We start from the raw sequence: 10,132 nt of genomic DNA on the forward strand, positions 1-10,132 counted from the left end.
TATTAACATTTACCCCATCACTATCTTAAGTTTGTACAAACAAGGAAATAATAAATCAATGCCTAATTTGAAGCATTTTCCAATTTCCAAATTATAAATGCTTACAATGAAAATTTAACAGTGCGATCTTATAAGCTCACTTTCATTTCATCCCTTCCTTAATGCTATTAAAATAACACATTTTTCGGTGGTGTGGATTAGAGCTGTCACACAAACAGATCTGTCCTATTCAAGAAATGTGCTAGTCTTGGCCCAGTGCTATCCAATCTTAGATGCAGATAAATAGGAAGAGTGGGGTTAACCCTGCATGCCAGTACTCAAATTATACCAATATGCTTACTGATTGAACAAGTTGTTGTGAAAATCTGATGTGACCTCTGTATACATGCAGATATATTCTAATTTCTGCTTTCATGAAAGAATACCTTATCTTAGATCTCATTCTCATATATTTCTCCTTGGATCTTGATGCATTTCTGTGGTTGACCTGTATTTTACCTCTTCCCTGCCTGTTTGCAACCTGTGTTCATTGCCTGAGTGCTTATCCCTTTGGCCTAAAAGAACTGCACATTTTGTTGAGTATCTTGGTTACTGATAGATTTTTGCTGTAAAACTACATCCAGTCCAGATCATATTATAATGGAAAGACTAGTAGATCTAGAATCAAAGGATGGATAATGAAATGTTAATTAAAACATTTAATAGCTTCCCTGAGGCTCAGTTTCCTCATGCATAAAATGGAGTTAATGTTATGTGCATCATCTTTTTATAGGGTCACATGAAGCAAAATTCTTTGTAAATCATATGTGTTACTAAATGTTGGTGAGTATTTTGATTGAGAAGTAGTTCGACAGTGAAGACAGATGTTCAGCAAGGATCAGGAAGAAATAAATTCAACTTCTGATGCGTACTAGCTGTTTGACCATCAGCAGGTCTTTTAAGCTCTCACTGCTTCTAGACAATTCTTTAACACTAAAATTTATAGAGGAATTGTTAAATGGCATTCAAAAAGGGAATTCACTCACCAGGGAGCTTCCTAAGCTGATGAAATCACAGATCATTAGAAAAAAAAACAAAGAAGGAAAGAAAGAAAGAAAAAGAAAAAGAAAGAAAGAAAGAAAGAAAGAAAGAAAGAAAGAAAGAAAGAAAGAAAGAGAAAGAAAGAAGGAAGGAAGGAAGGAAGGAAGGAAGGAAGGAAAGAAGAAAGAAAGAAGTTATTAGTAGCGTATAAGGAGTCACAATCTGAAGGATTTTGGTTTCTATTGGTATGTTTCCTCCTTTCACATATATAGATAAAAGATTGTCCACAGAGTAATAAGTGATTGTCATTAATCAACGTAAGGAAAATATTCTTCCCCAGTGGCTGTGGTAATGAGGCTTGCTACACTTAACTGGTTTGTTTCACCAATGATGAACATATAAACCTTTGCTACACATTTATTAAGTGAGCCTCCTGTTTGGTAGGACCTTCTGGACCTTGCTCTCCAGTGCTATAGCTTTTGAGAGCCCAGAGTCAAGCATCAGAGGCTGTTTTTTATTTGTTGCTCCTTCTGTTGTTACTGTCCAAGTTGTGAAGGGCTTTTAGATATGGCCTTTGTCTGCACTTACCCCTTAACCCACCTCTAAGCAGTACCAGAAGAGACAATACAACGAGTTTATGGAGAAATGCCTCTATTATTTTCTCTTCTCTTTTTTCACTTTAAATTGAACAGGCTGCAGATGAGAGTAACGTGCCCTAATTCACATTCCTCCTTGACTGAACTACAAAGTCCCTGGTGTTTCCCTGGCTTATGTATCTCTGCAGCTCCCAGGTTAAAAATTGCGATGCATACATAAATAATCCATGCCAATGATTTGACATAGGAAGAGTGCATTAGGGCTTCAATCACCCACCCTTTCCAACAAGTTTCCCATGGCATCATCGTTTTCTCGAAATACGCTTCAAGTTTTGTGTGGCTTATTGTATATGTCATTTGTTAGCATTTTTCCAACTCTTCCATTCACAGAAGTTCACTTTGTATTTGTGCTGATTTTGCAGTGCATCTAGACTTAATTGGCTTTGCTCCACATGCAAAGATACTTTTTTTTCCATGGGTTTATTGCCAAGGAGGGAGATGTTCTTGTGTCTGGCATCCAACATTACTTGTTATTTCCATTAACAGAATTCAGTGTTACTGAAAACCTTAGAGAAATCCATCAACTTACAAGGTAAGGACTGAGAAAGTTCTTCAACGAATTGTCTCCATCTTACTTGGGAAGTGAGTACAAAGAAATGGTAGAAGAATGAGTCAGTTCAGTTTCTTAATTCTAAAAGCTTAATTATTATGGCTAAGATGGAACCATGCAGTCTTAGATTTGTAAGTTACCAACAGAGCAGCTAGTCTAACCATTAATTAAAGAGAAGTCTCTATTACAATATCTCTTGCATTAGTATGCTGTTTCTATTTCTCATAACCAATGACTGGGAATTCATTATCTATTGGAGCAGATTCTTCTGTTCTGGGATAATTCTAATTATCTTTGTTAGACCAAAATATAGGTCCATGTGACTTCTCTCCACCAATCCTATTTCTGCCCTCTAGAGCCAAACAGAACAAATACATTCCTTCTTCAAAACCTTTCAAATCTTTGAAGACTTAAAGGATAAACATTCCCAGTTTTTCCTCATTCTAGTCAACTTTCTCTAAACTCCAGTTTTTCAATGTCTCTCTTAAAATGTGCCACCCAGAATTAAAAACAACATTTTAGACAGTTTGAAGAAAGCATTTCCTTCATTCTAAATGCTAGCATTCTTTATAAGGGAAGCAATAAGACTTAATGCTACTTAGCATATGGCATAAAAAGGATCAGATAATCTAGGGGTTCTAGGTACCCATTGAAAACCATAGCTCATAAACCTCCCATAAATGTATTCACTTTACTAGTCAGTCAGAGTCACTAGTTTCAATTAAAAAAAAAGATTTAATCAAACAACATTGCAATTAAAGTGATAAGGGAAAACATCAACAAGAAGTGAGGGTACAAATGCAGAAAATACAGATGACTGTAGAATGTTCTAGCACACTTATAGGGAATGTATACATTCAGGGAAAGTATGTGTTTCAGGGGTTCTGTCCATCATATCGTTGCTATTGGGTTACTCCACTGATCTTATGGTGGATAAGTTGCTCTTTGCTACCATCTGCTGGGCTTCACCTCTTTAGGTTCTATCTGGGCTTCAATTTATCAGGCTCTGTCTTAGTCTCTGACTGTCTCTGTCTTTCTCTGTCTCTCTTGTTGACTCTAAATGGCTTTCTCTCTTCTCTGTGTCTCTCTTTCTCTTCTCCCTCTGCCTTCTGTCTCCCTTCTTCTGATGAAGCATATTGAATAGAAAATATCTATAAACACAGGTAGTCTAACACTCTTCTAACCCATAATGCCAAGAGCTATGGGTTACTATATTCATTCAAGCACCTAAATAAATAATGAATGAATGAATAAGTGAATAAATAAATGAAGACAGAAAGAAAGAAAGAAAGAAAGAAAGAAAGAAAGAAAGAAAGAAAGAAAGAAAGAAAGAAAGAAAGAAAGAAAGAAAGAAAGAAAGAAAGAATGTTGCAGACCAAAATCAATGACTCAAGGTCCCTGTTCCCAGACTACCATCCATCTTAGTATCAACAAGTATTTCTCCTTTAATTCTGATTTGTGAACTTCTATCCCAAAAAGCAGTTTCAGGAATTCTGATCCTTAAGACTCCAAAAAAGCTATTTGGAAGAGTGGTAGGTACAATGAAAACCATCGTGCTCCCTTTTACTAACATACAAATGAAAATAAGGATGAGTACCAAAGTTAGGTGAAGCAAGAAGGGGGACCATTGCTGCTTTTTTATATATGTTATTTTTTCTAACAAACAAAAAACAAGATGAAAAACAACTGTGATCCTTTTAGCACTGTATTCCACCTAAAACAAATTTCACTGTTCTCCAAACATCCATTAATGCATTATAAAAGTGTGTTTTGGCTGCCTTGCCACACTGTTGACTCATAGTGACCTTATAGTATTCTGAAACTACATCTTTTACACATGAACTAGCCAAGCCTAAGTTTCCTCTGTCTGCTCTTGTGCAGCTTATGTCTTGACCCCAAGTTTAGGACTTGAAAATAATTTAATAGGGATAAATGTAATGTTCTTTGCTCTAGTTCGCTGTGTATTTTTTTTGAATGTCAATATTTTTTTTTCCAGTAGGTTTCCTTCTTAGATCTTTATCATCCACTATTTGGTAAGGATTCTTTCATTCAAATCTTTGAAAAAGATGCTAAATGTAATAATGTCAATGACAGGTTGTTGGACATTTCATTAAACCCCTTCTTCTGTTCTTGTGTCTTGGACTCCACTGGCAGCTTGGTGAAATGTATGGACCTATTCTTAGGATAATGTTTTTAAAAGCATAAAATAAAGTGCAGGTGATCACAAAAGAAAGCAATTATATTGAGATACAGTTATCAAAATATTTTAAATGTTCATAGACCCCCCCCCCGAAAAGATTTCCTGCTGCAGGTTGACATGAATAATAATCATAGCTCATCTTACTATAATAGTTTATGGTTCATAAAACACTTCCCTCTAAACAAACCTGCGATGTAGGTAGTACAAATATTACCACCACCATTTTGCAGATTAAGAATCCAAAGTTCAGAGAGATTACATGATTTTCCATGGGTCACACAATTAATAATTTTTAGAGCTGGAATACCTTAATCAGCACCCTTTGGATGGAGTAGTTGGACCAATTACATTCCTGGTGTGAGGACCCATAATGGTAAGTCAAAGGCATTTGTACTCAATGCTCAATTAAACCAGCTCAAAATCTGTCTGCATAAGTGTAAAGAAGGCCATCATAAGTCTGTAAATAGAAGAGATGAGAGCACAACAAGAAGCATAAGGGGACAAGCCTGGGTTAGGGCACAGCTGGCATTTTTGTGTTGAGAGTTGTTTGCTTGATTCTCTGATCCCTTGACCGTGATTTGAAGCATGCTCACCCACATTGGTTAGCTCAGACTGCGTGACAACTTGATGCTTCTCATTCCAGATTAAAGAGGTGGTTGTGGATAAATTTAGAAGTTCTTTCTTAAGACTGTGGCAGTGAGGCACAGCAGTGGCTAGAGTGTTGGGCCTGAACTCATTTTCCTGAGTTCAGATCTGGCTTCAGACATTTCCTAGCCGTGTAACACTTGGCAAGTCACTTGACCCAGTTTGCCTTAGTTTCCTCACCTGTAAAATGAGCTGGAGAAGAAAATGGCATACCACCCTAGTAGCATTGCCAAGAAAACCCTACACAGGGTCACAAAGAGTCAGACACAATGAAAATGATGGAACAACACATCAAGACTAGATGGTGATAATCATTCAGAGAGCATAGGTCCACTTATGAATCAGTTTCCTTTAGGGGCTTGTTTCTTAACTTCTTTTTTTTTAATTCCCTGGATCCTATGTTAAATTTTATGTGTTTAAAATTATTTTATTTTTGTTGCTTTTTCAAACACTGTTATAATGTTCAACTTCCACTGTTTTAACTGGCAGGACAAGAAAAGTCTTTGGAAGTATGGAAAGTTTCCTGGGAGCAAAAATTACAAAGCTATGCCTCCAAATGGATTAGCAAACCTGACACAGCACCACATTTGCTGAAAGAAGTGGGTCATGCTGGTTTCATTTCAAATGTATGATAATATGAGACATTTTGCATTAGATTAAAGACCATCTTTTGTATTCTTGTGAATCTGTTTGAGGATTGAAGTTACCAACACTAGAAAGTTTTGCAAGTCAAAATCATCCTCCAGCAGTGCTCTAAAACATAATGTTAAAGGATTTTCAATAGTTTGTGCTGAATAATTGTTGAGGCTGTGCAAGGAACATCTTGCTAACTGTGTGAGGATCCCTGCCCTGCCCCCAACATGTCATTTCACTCATGAGCCTGAGATTCCTCATCTTCAAAATGGGAATAATAACATTTGCAATCTCTCCCTCATGATTTTCCTGCGAGGAAGATGATTTGTCAATTTTAAAGTGCTAAAGAAATGTGAATTGTTATTTAAATGCAATCTAATTCAATAAACATGTATTAAGTGCCTACTAAGTGAATGGTACTGAGCTAAATTCTGGAGATAAAATTAAAAGAAGAAAGACAAGAAGTTTACAATCTAAAGGGAGAGACAAAACAGAAAAGGAGACAGGAAAGCAGAGTGGAGGAGGACACCAAAGGGTGTTTTGTTTTGTGCAGTTAAAGGCAGGCAGAGCAACAGATGTAAAGGAGAGTGAGCTGAGAGTCCAGTTTCTGTTCTATATACAAAGGAAGGCATTGGGAGGAGTTGGGTCCTTTGCCCTCCAGAAAGAGGGAAGAAAGGGCTGGGGAGGGGTTGTCCCTTGAGGTTTTCATTAACTCCGGGTGGTGAGATCAGAAGGGATGAGCTTCTCCTGAAGAACTGAAACCAGGCAGGGCAGCAGATAAAAAGTGGAGTGAAATAATTTGTACCTTGCAAAATGAAATACCCTTTGTAATACAAATAAACTGACAAAGAAATTAGTGAGAGCTTCAGGTGCAAGTGCCATTGATAGGAAGTAGCGGTAGAATTTGGACCAATTAGATAAATCAGCTTCATGACTTAAGAAAGTGCTGAAGCCCAATCCTAAATGCTTTACTCAGCTGTTTTTGTTGCATGGGAGCAGCATGTAGCAGGGAACTTTAATGGAAATAGAGAATAATGCCTGATAACTATATTATCAGAATGACTACAATTTGGCAGATTTGCTTTTTGGGGGAGAGTGTTTCAGACTTACAGAAACCTCCTGGGTTTGGGAAGGATGTATGTGTGTGTGTATGTATGTGTGTGTGTGTGTGTGTGTGTGTGTGTGTGTGTGTGTGTGTGTTGTGTTGTTTGTGTGTATGCATCTTTCCTGGTGCACTGATCTCTGGGAAGAAGGCCAAGGGAGCTGTGTGAGGTGTGTGAAAGTTCCCTTCCCCAAGGTGTCTGTCAGCAGTGCTCAGCTTGGCCTTTCCCTGTGACTGAGAGTACAGCATGATCCATGATAAGGTCTTTACCACAGTAGTTTGTGGTGAAGAACTAACAATTCCAAGGTAGTACTTTTCCGAGACTGCCTCATGAACCCCACAACAAGTTTGAGAACACTAGATATATTGTGGATTTCAGATAGGGTCTGGACCTCTGATTCCATTGGCACAAGAGAACACTAGATTAAAAACGAAACAAGTTAAAACCACCTACATTTACCATTCAGGTTGGCACCTTCTCTGATGCCATGGTCCTTTTCGAGAACGAATGGTAAAGAACAACAGTCTTAGGGAGTTCCCTATATTCCTGATTCTTCACGTTTTTCTATTTTGTTCACCCACACATATCTTTTCCAACTATGCTTTCTCAGTTCTCTTATGCCATAAGAATGTAAACCTACAAAAAGGTAGCACAGTGGATATAGAGCCGTAGACCTGGAGTCGGGACAATGCAGCCTCAGACCCCTCCTACCGGTGTGACCCTGGGCAAGTCACTTAAGCTCTGTCTAACTCACTTTTTTTTTTTGCTTTTAGGCAATTGGGGCTAAGTGACTTGCCCAAGGTCATGCAGCTAGTAAGTGTCAAGTGTTTGGTCTGAGGTCGGATTTGAACTCAGGTCCTCCTGACTTCAGGGCCGGTGCTCTATCCACTGCACCACCTAGCTGCCCCCCAACTCACTTTTCTCATCTGTAAAATGGGATTAATAATAGCACCTATCTTCCAGGGGTGTTGTGAGGAGTAGGCACTTAATAAATGTTTATTTCGTTCCCTTCCTTTGAGGGTAGAAACTGTCTTGTTTGTACTTATTTCCCCAGGCTTTAACCTAGTGCCTGGTACATAGTAACTGACACATTTTATATACCTATGTATCTGTCTTTCTCTCTGTCTGGCCAGATTCTAGGGAAAGCAATGAGAAGTTAAATTATTTTCCCAGGGTCACACAGTCATTACATGTCTGAAGTGGGACTTTGATACAGGTTTTTTGGCTCAAAGACTAAGTCCCTGTGGACTTCCAGGGGTGAGGAACCATGCTGTCTCATGAGAAGATGAAAAACACATGAAAAAGAATACTGACTAAATTCTCTGAAATCCATTGCTAAAACATCCAGGTGTCATTGTGGTTTTGCAAACTTTCTTTTTTTCTATTCTCTCTTTTCCTGGAATATATGCTTCACAATAGTTTAACTACCAAGTGGAAAAGACAACACATTCCAAAGTCTGTGATGTGATTAGAATTATTTCATGTCAGCTTTTGTGCAACTGACGTCTATTTTATGCTTTTCCTACAACCATCTGCTATTTGTACTACACAGTCCCATGTATCACTCTGTTAATTAGAAACAGTGACAGTGGAGGTGGTCTTTCCTTATACAATTGAAACTGATTGCTGACGTCTTTAGTCTGGGTCTCTGTCTTCCTAACTGTCATAAGAGGCACTTAACAATATTATTTCCTTCCCTGACTGGGAGTCCAGAAATCATCTTGGGAGAAAAATATGACTTCCAAAATGAAAATAATTCATATTTCTTGAGTTCTTTATGTTTTACAAAGGTCTTTCCTTGCAATATACCTGTGAAGGAAGTAAAATATCATCATCCCCATTGTCCCAAGGAGTCAGTCAGTCAATAAGCATTTGTTAAGGGCTTATTATGTGCCAAGCTCTCTGGTAAGTGCTGGAGATGAAAAGAAAAACAAAAATGCAAAGATTGTCCCTGCCATCAAGGAGCATATATTCTAAAGGGGAGAGCACATGTAAATAAATAGGTGTGTACCAGACATGTGCAGAATAGATAAAAAATATCTAGTGCTCTGAGAAATGAAGGTGCATAGTAAGTATCTGGAGTTGAGACTCAAAACTCAAAATAAGATGGAATAATCATGTCTTTGACCCAATTCACCAACAGTGTCATTTAAGGGCATGCATGTGCCCTTGCTGAAACAAATCCCACCCTCACAATGATTGCTCTCAGGATACACTTCTGCATCCTAGATAGCATGAAGGTTCAGGAGGGGATATTCCTTCCCCATGGGACTCTATGCCAAATAGGGATCTATTCTTAGCAGTGGTCCTCTGCTTCAGCAATGACCAATTCCATCATTACCTCCTTCTTCCTATTCTATGCTCTCAAAACACTTTACATCATCCCCCATTCTCTTCACCTTTGATCTAGTCTCTGATGAAGAGATGGCCCTTCTCTTTAGCAAGACAACACCTCTTATTTTGCCTTTGAATCTCATCTCTCTTTTCCACTTGATAGCTTTGGTCACCTGTCCTCTCCTCTCTGTCATCTTCAATCTTTCTCTACTATGATACCATCTTTCACAGTGAGCTTTCCAGCAGATTCAACTATCATCTCTATACAGATGAATTCCAAATATATACATATATCCATAATTAGCTCTCCACATCAGAGTAGGCACAAGTAAGTAATCTGTGACTGCTCCAGTTTCTCTATTGGATAGTGAAGAAAAACCTATTAATTAGCAGGTGCCATATTTGATTACATTGACAAAAGGTACTAAATGGCTAAATTGCTCTCTTTTTTTCTTTCTTGCTAGTCAAAAAGGTTCAAGGATATCTTTTTGTTCTCTGGAGAGCCAGTGGGTGATTTTTCCCCTCACCAGGACAATCCATGATTTTATGCCCTTGCAGGGGAACCTGTGAAGTAGTTTCAGCAAATGCTATTTTGCACATGCTTTCTGGACAGGGCCTTCCTGGTCAGTGCAGTACCAGAGCTTGAGGTGAAGTTGGAGGCTAATCCAATTCTTTCATTAAAAAAAAAATGAAGCTGAGATCCAGAGTGAAGAAATTATCTCTTTGCCTGTGGCTTTCAGGAAAAGTGGAGGTGCTAGAGGGAGAAAGCTGAGCCGCATGATACAGTAGATAAAGTTCTAGAGCTAGAGTCAGGAGGACCTGAATTCAATTCCAGCTTTAGACACTAGCTATGTGCCCTTGGGCAGGTGTATAAATTTCCATTTGCTTCAGCTTCCTCATTTGTAAACTGAGGATAACAATAGCATCTCTCTTTCAGAAATCTTGTATCAAATGAGATAATATTTTTAAAGTGCTTCACAAACCTTAAAGT

Source organism: Phascolarctos cinereus, unplaced genomic scaffold (genome assembly GCF_003287225.1).
Source record: "Phascolarctos cinereus isolate Bilbo 61053 unplaced genomic scaffold, phaCin_HiC Scaffold_2;HRSCAF=192, whole genome shotgun sequence".
Lineage (NCBI taxonomy): Eukaryota > Metazoa > Chordata > Mammalia > Diprotodontia > Phascolarctidae > Phascolarctos > Phascolarctos cinereus.